The 14138-nt window shown below is 46.0% G+C and overlaps 1 protein-coding gene across 12 annotated transcripts in view; it reads right to left on the bottom strand.

Moving 5' to 3' along the window:
- MEF2A (myocyte enhancer factor 2A) overlaps positions 1–14138 on the bottom strand; it is a 674395-nt gene that overhangs the window by 413357 nt on the left and 246900 nt on the right. The window lies entirely within an intron of this gene.

The raw sequence follows: 14138 nt of genomic DNA on the forward strand, positions 1-14138 counted from the left end.
ACCTGACAATACAGCTCTTTTCAGCACCAAGCTTGCAGCATTTCCTAGAACGCTATCAACAGAGGCAGCACTTCTCCTTCCTCCTCTATTTTCGCCAATTCAATTTCCACTTCCACATGGTCTATTCTTGACAGGGCCACTCCAGGCCCAGGCCAGGCCAGGCAGTTTTCTGGAATTAGCATTCCATATATGAATAATAGTTGTAAATTAACAACCGGGTCAACGCCCCTATAAGTCCAACCAGGGGTTTGGTTTATTAAGGGCTCAAGAAATGCTCCAAACACTAAGATTATTATATAAATATTATTCATTCAAACAGTGTCACAAAGATAATTTAATCTGCACTAAACCTACATAAATATATATCGTCATACTTGACAAGGTCCATCCAAAGGATCCACATGCACCTATATGAAGAATGAAGCCAAAGGGCTAACCCAACCCAAAAACAACCTAGACAACCCCTGACTAACCCTGGTAAAAACACTCGAACACTCTGCATACCCGTCACCAAACCCAGACCCTCGCCAAAAAACCACTCAAACTACACGTGCCCTCTACCAACTCTCCACAACACCCAACACACACATCAAACACCAACATACAACACCCAGACAACATCACACAAATGCCAATCAACTAAAATCATACCAGCACAGTGTGAACGTTTTTCTGAACTGAAGCTACTAACTACACATCAAAGCTCTCTTCCACTTTCCCCTCTCAACCCTACTAACCACCCCAACTCCTTCCTTTTCAGATCTGTGCGAGTGCCTGCATACCATGAAAAATGGTAGCAGTGCGCAGTACAAGTCACAATAACAAACACTTTTACCCTTATTGCAACGCCCAAATATTTTGTTGTCCATGTTTCACCTTCTTTACCATCCTCTTATCCTGCCCAGTTTCCTCCTCAGACTAAGGTCTGGATACCATGGGTGAGGGAACAATACCCTACCATTTCAGACACGATTTGGTGCAGTATTAAAGTTTCTTAATATAACGCAAAGATGTTATCCTGGAAGCAGAGACTTTTGTTAACCTTTCCTTGCTCCCTGAAACACCAAAGCCATATACCCAAGACCAAAATGGCATCCTTCCAAAGTGAAATAAACCTTCCTTCATGAAGAACACAGTTCAATGTTTTGGTTAAGGGTGCATTTTGATCTGGTAGTAGACGGAGACGAAATCAAGAGAGAGAAACACATGCTGCATGTATTCTGGCAGGGTTGCCGATTCCCCTCATATTCGGCAAGGGAAGCTTTACATGATTCAAAGCATGTAGACCATCAGTCGAACCAGACTATTGCATCTGCAGAAGATACCGACTCTTACTGCCTCTACAACCTGAATTATATTTTCCCCCAGCAGTCTGATGCTAGACCTCATCCCATAGCCATATGGTTACATGCTTCAATTTGGCCATCATACATCAAACGCATGCAATAATGAAGACCTTTCACACAACCAAATTGCTTTTTAAACATTGGGATATAGTCAAACCAAGTCACTGTGAGACAATACAAAACATGTATCAATTACATTGACCTGTTCAGGACTATTAAGACTGGTAACACTGCACACCCCCAGCCGAATAGTTGCCAATCCAATTCTCACCCAAACCCTCCTTACCATATGAATTGGCAAACCTCGGTTTATAGTCATAATATCGAAAAAATAATGTCGAATTACAAAAATGTCGAATTACAAAAATGTCGAAAAAAAAAATGTCGAAAACATACATATAATAGAAAAAGTCATTAATTCGAAAATAAAATGTCGAAAAAAAATCGAAAAACCAATGTTAAAATAACTAAAATGTCACACATACTAACGTTTTTTATTGGGGGGGTCCCCCCCAAACCCCTACCCCAACCCTCCACTCCTCCCCATCCCCCACAACACCCCCCATGGATATACCTTTAATTTTTTACAAAAAGTATTTAATAAAACATTAATTAAATAATTAATTATTTAAAAAAAAAACCATCCCAAACCCCTACCCCAACCCCCCCCTCCTCCCCATCCCCCCTACACACCATGGATATACCTTTAACCATTTAAAAAAATTATGTTTTATAAACTATAATGAATTATTTATTTAAACATTAATTCGAAAAAAATTCGACATTTTTGTAATTCGACATTTTTATTTTCGAATAAATATTTTCGACATTTTGACTTTCGAAATTATTGTATTCGACATTATGACTGGACACCGCAAACCTCCATATCCACCACCAGTAATCTCAGTCTCCTTTAACTCTCCATATATTAATTCAGTAGTAATGTTTTCAGGTATAACTGGCAATAAAAGTCATCACCAAAGAGCACTGATGCTAAATCCATAAAGAGTTTGTTTCTAGATGTGTTACTTCCAGCTTGCTTTTTATGGGCTCAGGGTTGTACTGTGTGGTGGAGGCTGGTGGCAGGCCCCTGATTAAACAGGGGAACTGGCAGAATCACGGTCAAGCTGTGAAAGTAGCAGGTGGCAGCAGCTTTCAGGCAGGGAGGACAGGTGCAGGCACCCTGAATAAAGTCTTTGGACTGAAGAAAGAACCTTATTCTGGATATTAGTGCATCTGCTTCCATGGCAATTTCAGCTCAGTGGACAGGGCGATGCAGGTGACGCGTGCATGGAAGACTGTACAGTTGTGGGCCTTACACACAATGGTATTTGGAATCTGATGACCCAATCTCAATATAACCATACGCAGATAGGGTCAATTGGGCAACATCTTTAATACATAGTGCCAAATCCTTGCTGTATAAACATACATGTACCCAAAATACGTATTGTCATGGATGGCCTTGACTCCCAGACTCTGAAAGATGGAGCAATGGTTTTTATTTCAAATATAGTAAAAAAGGTTCAAGGGCTTTCCTATGTCGACCTGCCGTGGGCCCCCACCTCCCTAACCCAGGACTCCCTATTCCTAGGTTTGACAACTAGTGATTGGTAACCCCTACTATCTAAAAGCTAGCTACAGATCGGCACCTAAAGGACACAGTCTTACCCATTTGGCTTCCTCCGGGGTTCTTCTAAGGAGTCACTAAGCTAACACTCCCTAGAATTGCTCAACAAGAATGTTTTTCTTATGCCGGTAATCCTGGCCGTTGCACATATGCACTCACTCTTCTTTCCTTGATCTCACTACTCCTTCCACCTTACCACCCGCTTCTCTACTCTCACTCGCCCCTTTTCACTGCTCTGCCTTTCTCTCCATTTATGTCCCTCCACTGTCTGCAATCTCACCATACTCCTATCCTCTCTGCTCTGCTCTATACACCCCTCATCTTCATCTTTCTTACAACACTCATTCTCGCACCCACTCCCACATTCACAACTTCACACTTACGGACACTGCAGTGAACTGTAATGTTTGTTGTCATGTTGGAAGGGGTTTCTTGTTGGGGTGGTGCCAGTTGCATCCTGTGCAGTGTTTCTTTGTTTCTGTTAGTTCGCCACTGGAAGGGATTCTGGTCCTTGTAGCCCTAAAAAACAAAACAACGCAGAAAACACTAGCCAGAACAAGCTCTGAGAGGCATTGTCTGACAAAAGTTGGCACCTGTAGCAACATTCATGACACAGGAGGGGGTTTCATGGATAGGGCTCGCCACCCCCCCCCCCCCCCAATATTCCCACACTTAGCCTCTATGACAGGCCTGGCTCTGGCTTTTATCCTGGTAGGCACCCTGCAACAGGTGGGTTAGGGCGCCTGTTCACCCTTACACAAGACCTGATCACTGCGGCAGAGCAGCAAGAGAGAGAGAAAGGGGGGGGGGGTGTATATATATATTGATATATATGAGAGAGAGAGAGAGAGAGAGAGAGAGAGAGAGAGAGAGAGAGAGAGAGAGAGAGAGAGAGAGAGAAAAAGAGAGAGAGAAAAAGAGAGAGAGAAAAAGAGAGAGAGAAAGAGAGAGAGAAAGAGAAAAAGAGAGAGAGAAAGAGAGAGAGAGAGAGAGAGAGAGAGAGAGAGAGAGAGAGAGAGAGAGAAGTGTAAGATGTGAATGTGAGAATGTAACAGTGAAAGGACAGTGACTGAATAGTAGATTAGAAGAAGTGGTCGTAGTGGGAAGGGGAGCATTAGTAGTGGAGGAGTGAGAAAAGTAGTGGTAGTGAGAGGAGGAGTTGTAAAGGGTGGCAGAGCAGAATTAGCATAAGGGCATTAGTAATAGTGCAAGGAAGGCGGTAGCAGTGGTAGAGGAAGGGGATGAGGAAGGAGTTTACATCAAAGGGTGGAGTCAGAAGATAGGAGTATTGGAACATTGGTGGGGAGGAGGGGGTAAGGTAGAAGGGAGAGGCAAGTGTGGATGTGAGTGGAACCAGGTGAATCTTACAGAGCAGGAACATCTGGAGAAAGTAGGGAAAGTTATTAAGTCCCCGAGGGAGAGCGAGCCTGCTTTCAGGGAGAACATCAATAGATTAAGACAGATATTAGATAAAAACTATTTCTAGCACAAACCAGGGACGTCTGGGTTAGGAAGGTGGTTTGTGGGGAGGTGAGAGAGAGGAACAGCAATGGGCCCCACAAACATGTTAATAACCCTTTAACCACCCTTGAGACTTGAAGTGTTTTCATGTGTGACCTGTGACAACCATGGACCCCGTCACAGCATGTACTGCATGCCCTTATTGTATAGACTTGGAATTACCTAATGTCCACTATGCTAAGTTCACATACTGCCAATAGTTATTGTTGAATATAGCGCATGACCTTGTTACTTCCTTTTACACATGCACCCTCTATACAACGTAATCTACTGCTTAAGATGTAATATTTACCAAATATGCATGTAATTTAAAGCACTGTGACACGTATAATTGCAGTTCCATCAACTGCAATCAGTTGCCTTGGGGATAGGTAGTCGAGTACTTCGATCATGTGCACTCTCCTTTTAGTGGAGCATTTCTACATCAGTTCACTAAATCCCACATCAAATTTGGATCTCATGGCAACAATAACATCTGACCTAGATTATTGCACAGTAAAAAGCATTACGCACACAACAGTTTAATTTAACATAATGATGCTGGTCATCTCTTCCAAAATTGTTATTTGCGTGCATTCGTAAACGTATAGTATCCTATGATGTCGTCCAAAAATGAAATCGTAAATGTTGCATTTTGTACGGTTAGAGCACGGTTAATTAACATTTGACCATTTTACATGCAATGTTTTTCAAATGTGCATGTGATGAAAAATTATGTTTGTATAGAACTGCATAACTCTGAACCGACATCAGTTCTTAGGATACATATAAGCACAGATGCACATGTCTAGCTTCACTTTCTAGTTCAGTATGGCAAAAAAAGTTGAATGAATCCCGTGCTAAATTCGGTTCTCAGGTAACAATAACCTTCATTAACGTAGCAACTGGCACAACAATCCACATCAACACAATTTGCTGCTAAAATAGACTGTTACAATGGTGGTCATCTGTGCCAAAAATGCTTATTTGTCTGCAATCATAAATGTGTAATAGTATCACGTAATGTGCTCATGTAATGTACCGTGTATGGTCAGACTCCAGACTGCCAAACTCCCAGTCAACCCAAACCGCCTAGAAGCCATGACAGTGGCAGTGAGGCGCTTTACAAAGTGTCCCTCTCATGGTGAGAAAGGCACTCTATGGGTTGGAAGGTTGAGAAGGGCACTAAAGAGGTGAAGAGGAGAGGTGCAACCACTCCGTGGGATTGGCACTATAGCTCTTACAGAGTGGGAGTGGATACAGATCCCTTAGCAAGGGGAATTGGGGCCTTACGCTCGGATGTAGTGCACCAGACTTGTCCCGTTTCCATCAACACTCCCTGCTCTTCCCATCATTATGAACTGCCATTGTATAAGAGCAGTCCCACAAGCCGTGGCATGGCATACACATTACAGGACGTGTCTTTTCGGGGCCTCCACTTTGTTCTCGGTATGTAGCGTCCCGCATGGGCACTTGACCTCCAGCCAATGCAGAGCGAGCTGCTTCCCTCCGCTCCACCATGTGTGCTCAATGAATGAGCTTCCTGTTTGATGAGCCCCTTTTGTGTGCACCAGGCAAGATGTCTTGCAGCCACAGCAAAGCAATTAGAGTGGATAAGAATCAATCACGTCGCTGTTTCAGTTGTAATGTCTGGTGGAATCATAGCCATAACGTGCAACACAATTATGCCATACATTATCCTGCCATCTCTTCTGCTGTCATGGAGACGAGCCAGCCGACAAACGCTGACGTTCTCGTTGAAAGAAATGTACAATTATCTTGTTTTATGACCTGGTCTCTCATATTGAAATTACAAAACAGAAATTCCTGGTTATCCTGAAACTAATAGGCAGTGTTCCAGATAAGATTTTCAAACGGGAGTGTTTTACTCTATTTTTTATAGTTGGGAGTAAAATCATTTTTTATGGAGTACAAAATGAAGTCCTATTCCCAATGGGAGCATTTTATAAGCGAGTAAAAATGTTTTAACTGTGAAACAGAAATGTTTTTGTAATAACTAATTCTTTGTAGCTAGTTTATTCATGCACATTAAAAGATACATTTTTACATCTCCGGATCAGGCATTAATAGTTTCTTCCGGTGGTGCTAAGGGCACTACTGGTTCACACCTATCCATGCGGCTGTGGGGTGAAAGCAGGGGTACCCCTGTCCTTTGGCACGGTTTCCTATTTTTGGTTGGTAGTATTTTTACTCCCCATTTGTTTTGTTAGGGAGTAAAAGTGTCCGACGCACCCCTTATGTATTGGGCTGCTAACAGGTATAAAGGATTAAACGGCTAGAGCAGGGAACCAAGACGTTTGGAAAATGAAATCCATTAGAGGAGCACACAAACGGGAGTGGTGGGTTTTGAAATGCTCTCAAGGTAGAGTTGAGAAAACAAAGCGTGCCCAATTCAGATCCATAGACAGCAAATGTCAGCATAACGGCTGTGTAGCGTCTCATGGTGAGGGATCAACAGGCAACTCACGACTAGAAAAAGTCGGGTATGAACAGATTCATTTCACAACACAAATAAGCACAGAATTTGTGTTGGACTGGAGAAAGACATGGGGAATCAACCAGAAGCAGTTCCAGCTTGCTTACGGTCTGTCATCCGTCTCTCATTTCTCTGGGAATCCACTTCTTGGTGGTCACAGGCTCGCAGTCAGCGGGGTGTCCCATTTCAACGGTACCTCTTTCTTGGTGTCGTCATATTGGTCTGAACGCTGACTATTTACGAGGTTTCCCTTCATAATCCTCAGAATGAGCAGGAGGCTACTTTTAAAGTACTGTGGCCTTGGTGCTCACCAATCAAGCTCAGCTGTAGGCTTCGGCCGATGGACACGGGGCTGTTACTCTTTTACATTTTTCTTCACAGCTGCATCGGTTTGCTCTGGGCCCCAGACAAGACTAGGCGACCGCAATTCCAATGGGGTTCAAAGCAATCTAGATTTTCACATTCTTCCGATGTCCAGCATTGTTGGTACCCTTCTTTGTCACGCCCGATCTGCTCAGAAACTATTAATCCGAGAGTATTCGAGGCCAACAGGGGGCGCAGGCAAGATGGCTGCCTGAGCCAACAGCTCCGTCTCGAGCCCCGGGGAATCAGGGGAGTCACAGAGGAGAAAGGGATCCTTTCCGTACCTACGAGGAACGACCCGATGATGCAGTCGGAGACCCACCTGGAGCGCTTACTCCGAGGTCCCACGGTGTCCCCAGAGCGGAGTTAGGAGGTGTTGAGGGGCCGGACACCCACCCCCCCTCCTCCTCCTCCTCACGTGGCATCGGGAAGGCGAAGTGTTGAGCTCTCTCCCGGCCGAGGGGCTGACCAGGGTAAGCCCTATGCTGGAGATGCTGCGGCCGCAGACATTCTAATCGGCCTGCAGCCGAGAGCCCCAGTGACTGCCTGGAGTGTGCCGACTCCTGGACATTGAAGCCCAACCCCTATCCCCCTGACGGCATCAGAGGGAAGTCGGCCGGTAGCGCCCCAGACCACACAAGGAAACGGAACAGTGAGTGGGGGGGCCTTTGGCGGGGGCCGGGGAGGTGTTTCCAACCCCCCCCCCCCCCGGGCTGCCAGTGAAAGCACCGGAGGGCTGCGTGCGCTGTGCAATTCCCCCCATCCCCTACACTGGGCACTGGCCGCAAAAGACACCAGAAGGGGCCCCAACAATAAATAAGCCCCCCCCCCTGGGGCGGCGGAAGATGGGTGGCCCCCAAGAGATTACACCCCAAGGACGCTCTTACCGCCCAGTGGCATGGCGCAATGAAGAAGAGCTGGCAAGCAACGCCATGGCCAGAAGAACGCAGTGGGGCAGCATGTGAAGGCACACCAATTCCAGTGCGGGGTTGGGCCCACCCCCCCCAGACCCTGGCCGTAATGGGAGCGCGTCTGGACCAACTTGGGAATGGGAGCGACACAGTGGATCCTGGGCTCATGCGGAGGCTACTGAAAAACCAACACTGGCGCCTTTGACACCCAGGTACTGACCAGGGAGCGTCGGGCGGTCAGACGGTGGGAGATCCCACCCCCCCATCTTGGAAACTGCCCCTCGCTTGGAGGAGAGACTGCATTGGGGCCAGAGGCGTGCGGGTGGGGGCATGTCGCTCTCCGCTCTAGACAGTCACCAAGGACTGCGCAGCTGGTTTGGGGTCGACGGGGTCCCCAAACCGGTAATTTCACTCACGTGGGGGTCCGCAACCTTGGGACAGCACAATTGAAACACACAAGCCAGCGCACCATCCTCTTGCCCGGGCCGTCGTGGGAGCGCACCCAGGGCACTGCGTACAGGGGCGCACAAGCACCCATTTTGAAATATACTACTGTGAAAACGTCCATAACGAGGGAACCAGTCGCATGCCAACTCGCGATGGGCAACCTGAAGAGACCCTCCTTTCCCTGAGGTACCCATAGATAGACTGAGAGCCATAAAGTTGTGGACCCCACGACTGAAGGCTGGTATAAAAAGAAGGCGCCCCCTTCGATCCTAGAGCAGTCCAAGAGCAGTGTCAAGACTCGGTGGGGCATAGTAAAGTAACAATTGGCAGCCCGGCAGAGACTGTCTGGAAAACGTATTGAAGATAGGACTGTCCCCCCCCGGACCCGGGGTGGGTCGCCTAGCACCACCGATTTATGAGTTGGAAAGAGGCCATAGCTAAATATCAGTTCCAGGCACAAGACGCCAACATGGCTGCTGCGGCCCCGTCTGTACCCGCGCCTGACCTGGGCACCATGCAAAACAATATTCAGATGATCCTAGAAGAAATAAGGGGGATCAGGACAGACATGGGGGCCAAACTGGTGGACCTCACAACTAAGGTGCCCGCATTTGAAGACCGAATGGAGGGTGCTGAGAATAACCAGTCAGCCACAGATCTCCTAGGGACGCAGATGGACGTGAAATGTATGGAAGTGCAGCGCCGCAAGGAAGAGCTCCGCCTCAAGGTGGACGACATGGAAAACCGAGAGAGGAGGAACAACCTGCGCATTTTTGGCCTAGTGGAAGCGGAGGGTGAGACCCTGGCGGGACTGGAGGGCACAGTTCAGGACACAATACAAATAGTCCTGGGGGCTGATGCCGGCAAGGGGATTGTGCTGTAAAGGGTCCATCGTTCGGGTGGGAAGCGGTCCTCGCCCAGTGCTGGCACGGCTTCACTACTACAGGGACAAGGCCAAGAATTTGGAGAAGGCAAAGAATCTTCGAGATATTCAATATGGAGAATCCAGAGTGGCCATCTTCCAGGACCTTTTGGCCCTTACACTGCTGATGAGGAAAAAATGCAGGGCCCTCACTAAGTGGTTGCAAGAAAAAGGGGGTTAGATACCGCTGGGGCACCCATTCTGCTTGGCCTTTGAATGGCAGGGAGAGAGGCACTACCTTGTGGCCGAGGAGGACATCAAGAGTCACGGAAGACTTGGTGGGGGGCCGAGCAGGCACCTCTGGCAGGCGAGCAGAGGAGGAACGGGACCACACTTGACAACCTAGGGGCCCGGACACGAACGGTGGGAAACACAAAGTGAAAGGAACTGGGAAATTTCAAAAAACAAAAAACACCCCCAGAGCCTCGTGGGGGTACATTGTAAGTGAAACAAAACTGCCCCATAATTGACCTACATGTAGTGGGACCCCCAGTGCCCCCCCCCACGTGAGATGAGAGATGGGACAGAGGGAGGGGGGAGATGTTGTTCGGGCTGATTGCCACTGTTAATCTATTTCCCCCACCCCTCTCCTGGCATTGGTACTGCCGAAGTAGTGGCCAGCGGGACACTGCTTACGAAGTTCTGCCTGTTGTTGAGGGCGGGATGGGCTAAAAGTTCAAACGTTTTTTGTTGTTGCAACAAAGGGGGAAGGAGGGAAAGATGGGGTTGGGGGGCTCTGGGCACCCCGACACAGGATTATGAGGTGACACCAAATGTGGGGTCAGGGAAGCGAAGTGGGGGAATGGGTCCCCTGTCTGATTGGTAACCCGGGGCGAGGGACAAGCCCCTGGTGGTTCGTTACCTGATCCCAGCAATTTTGGGAGACAGAGGCGGATGCCTCAATAGGGAGGGTTGGGGGGGAGGCAGAGGAGGGGGGAGGGTGGGGAGAATAAGGATAGTGAGTGGGAGGGGGGCAAGCGGGGGGATAGGGAGTGTGGGAAAAAGGAGGGGTTGGAGGGGTTATGCCATGGATACCTGGTTTACTAATGGTCTTGAGCCAAGTGTGGTGCATAGAGGTCCTTGAGGACAGGATTGACAACGATAATGGTTCAAGGACGGGTGGGTACACTGAACAACTCGCAGAACAAAAGGTCCCTTACTAGCAATCTGGTAGCCCTTTTCCTACAAGAAACGTTCCCTATAATACCCTCTGTCTTCAGTGGTAACGCTGTCGATATTTCTAGGACTTTGGACTGTCTCAACTCTTGGTATCACTGCAGTTCAATTTGTGCAACATCTGTTTCACACACGTCCCGCTCTCGCCTTGTAGATGGTACTGTTGCCGGGACTCGCTTCAGGAGTTGCTGCCTCCTGCTGGTGGTGTAGGTGTTGTGTGGGCCGGCTGGCCAACACGATTGCTGCTTGGTCACACCACCGCCGAACTCTGTTCCAACTTATCTGGATTTCCTCTGCTCTGGCACACCACTCTCCCAGTGTTTCTAGTTCTGCGCTGGCGCTGCTCTGACTTAAGTAGGCTCCACTTTCTACGACAGCTCCGCCTCCTTTCGCTCTCTTATGTACAGGGGGCTTACCATGGTATTTTCGGCTTTCCGCTGATTCTTTGGCTCGTCATCCCTTTTCAGTATCCTTGGCACAGTCCATTTGAGACTCTAAATTAAAGGAATATCCCAGTTTCTTCTAGTTGATAATACAGATTCACTTTGTCTTCATGAAACCGATAACATTCTGGGGTATAAGGTAAGTCCATGTAAGCCATCACTTGGCGGTGTCGGGGAGTTCCTCATGGGAAAGGGAGTCCTTGTTCCCAAAAGGCGAGCCTCTCCTGGTTAAGGTTGCACTTGCCCCGACCCTTAGGGGTCAGGGAAAACGCAGAGCAGGATCACCTCCCGAGCCTCAGGGAGGCGAGCCTTCCCTCAATACGTCACAGTTCCCTAAGCGTACTAGCATAGTATGTCGCACCGTAACACACAAAGGCAGTGGGGGACTAAACAAGAAGGCTTCTTTTATTTTTCCTTGCTCCCTCGTCCTTTTCCTCCTGTTTCTGCAGAGAAAAGATTTGCCAAGAATGTAAATGCATTTACATACATTTGGTAGCCATTGTGTTATCTCAAACCATATTTGTACACTTCATGCATTTTTAAACGAATTGATATTTTAATAAAGTGTATTCAGACGGTTTCTTATGCTTTAATATCTGTAAGAAAATGATTTGTGAAGATGATACTAAATAACCTAAGCAAATCCTAATTAGTTTGATTTGCCTTGTTCATTTCCTGCAAACACTTTCTCTAAAGGATAAACGTGGGATCCTCCAGAAGAAATAAAAGCATATTCAAAGATTTTGGACATCAAAAATGCTAAAAGATGGCATGTGAGGTGTGAGCTTGATGAAGAGTTCAGGGTTTATCATTACCTTTTGTTCATGACTAGGAGGGCTCCTGTGAACTGAAAAAGGCCATGGTGTGATTTCCAGCTCTGGAGAAATATGCCTGAAGGAGGCTTTTGGGACACACCAGCTTCATGGAATACTTTCACGAATGGTGGGGAGGACACGAGTGCCCAGCAAATAGATTAATACTTAATGTTGTACATCCTGTAAAAAGATTTTAAATCTAGGACCCAAACATGGGGAAAGTAGGAGCAGAACAGATCAACCGACAGAGGCATATTTCACAGACTTCTTCACTCAGTCTGCAACTGGAAGAGTGGTCGCTCATTGCATCCAAGGTGGTCTAAAAAAGAAAAAGATATCTTCTAAAAGTCTAGAAATCACTATAAATAGGGCTTACACTCTTCATCTGTGCGATGCTCCTTCCAAGCGATGGGAGCAACAAGATGAAAATGACAGCGGGGAAACAACTGATCACTGAATCAACGTTCATTTTATCTTTTCTTAATTAAAGGAACACTACTCAATCATTCTGATTACGCAAGACATTTTCTTTTCATTTAAAGCTATTTAAGTAATGAACGAATTGAACATTTAAAGAGGAATAACTTTGTGCAAATATGGACTAGCATAAAAATGATATCTGTGCCTTTTTGAAAAGAGTAGACCTCATTCCAAATAGCAGAGGCAAACGTTAGTTCAGAATCGTGATATCTGGCAATACTGAAGGCTAGTCTGTTGATGAGCGGACATTTGCCCACACAGCGTTTTACAGCAGAAGTGTTATATCCAACACTTTCATCTACTTACAAAGGTCTAATGGCACAGGGGTCGAGTGTCCCAATGACATACATTATTGAAATATTATGCAAGGTTAAAATCCTAATCTGCCATTAAGCCGTGGGTGGTTAACAATGAATGTACGGGACTGGAATATTTTATGCAACGCCAACGAAGAACACATGATATAAACTTGGATCAGAACCTGCAACATACACAATCAAAAAGGCCTTTCATTGCCAAAGCCACTTCTTTCGACTTTTCCGTTATCATGCTAATACAACCCCCTACTTTTCTAAACTACAAGCATTATAGTCTTCCGGGCCACCTGCATGAAACAAGCAGGTACACAAGCAAAGTGTGTTAAAGGGAGAGACAACATGTGGACAAGTCGCTAGCTGTTCTGTCGTTCAACGAGCAGGAAGTACCGAAATTCAAGGCACAATGCCAAAACCGCAGCTAGTTCATGACAGTGGATAAAGGACCAGACAGAAATACAACGCTGAACGATGCTAGTTGTACTGTGCAAACGAATAACAATATTGCATGGTACTAAATAATCAAAGGTTCTAGTCCAGAGGCTATTTTGATCAATTATTTATTCTCTAAAGATGTTCGCTATTCAACTCTGCCCATCACTTAAAACTCTTTTTACAAGGTGCACACATATTACTAGTCGACATTTGCAAGACCCAAGAAACTATTTCCTCCAGAATCACACACAACGTGATCATCTTCATTAAAGTCAATCTAACAAATATTAATGACCAATGATCTGCAATTAGTTCTGTAGAGAACGTACATGACTTTTCATGCTCGTATAACATATTGTAATGGAAATCAGCCTAAAATGATCAAAGATATACAGGGAAATATTAAAGATTACAATTCTTTACATAGAAGTGAACAATTACACAAACATTGCAACTGTGCAATAAGACCAAGCATGTGAAAAAGAACCTTAAATAGTTAGACTTTTGTAAAAGCGTAGTCTTATCCTCTAACTTCTTAAAGACTTAGAAGCTTTGATCCAAGTCTAACCACCATTCTTTTAAGTTCTTTGCAACAGTACTGTAAGCAAGGAATTCTTTTCAGGTTAACTGAAACGTTAGAATGTCTATGGATTCCGGTGACATTTCGAAGCCTCATTAGGTCAAAACGGGACAAGCATTATTAGACCACTGCAGTGAGGACTGGTTCAGTATAACATCTTTTTTTACAAAACGTAACTAGAACCACTCAATTGCATTATTGAGCCACTTAAACATTGCAACAGACTGGAGATAATCTGTGTATTATGGAAACAACATGTGAGGACTGCAACACTAAATA

Source organism: Ambystoma mexicanum, chromosome 11 (assembly GCF_040938575.1).
Source record: "Ambystoma mexicanum isolate Mex_15411 chromosome 11, UKY_AmexF1_1, whole genome shotgun sequence".
NCBI classification, from domain to species: Eukaryota; Metazoa; Chordata; class Amphibia; order Caudata; family Ambystomatidae; genus Ambystoma; species Ambystoma mexicanum.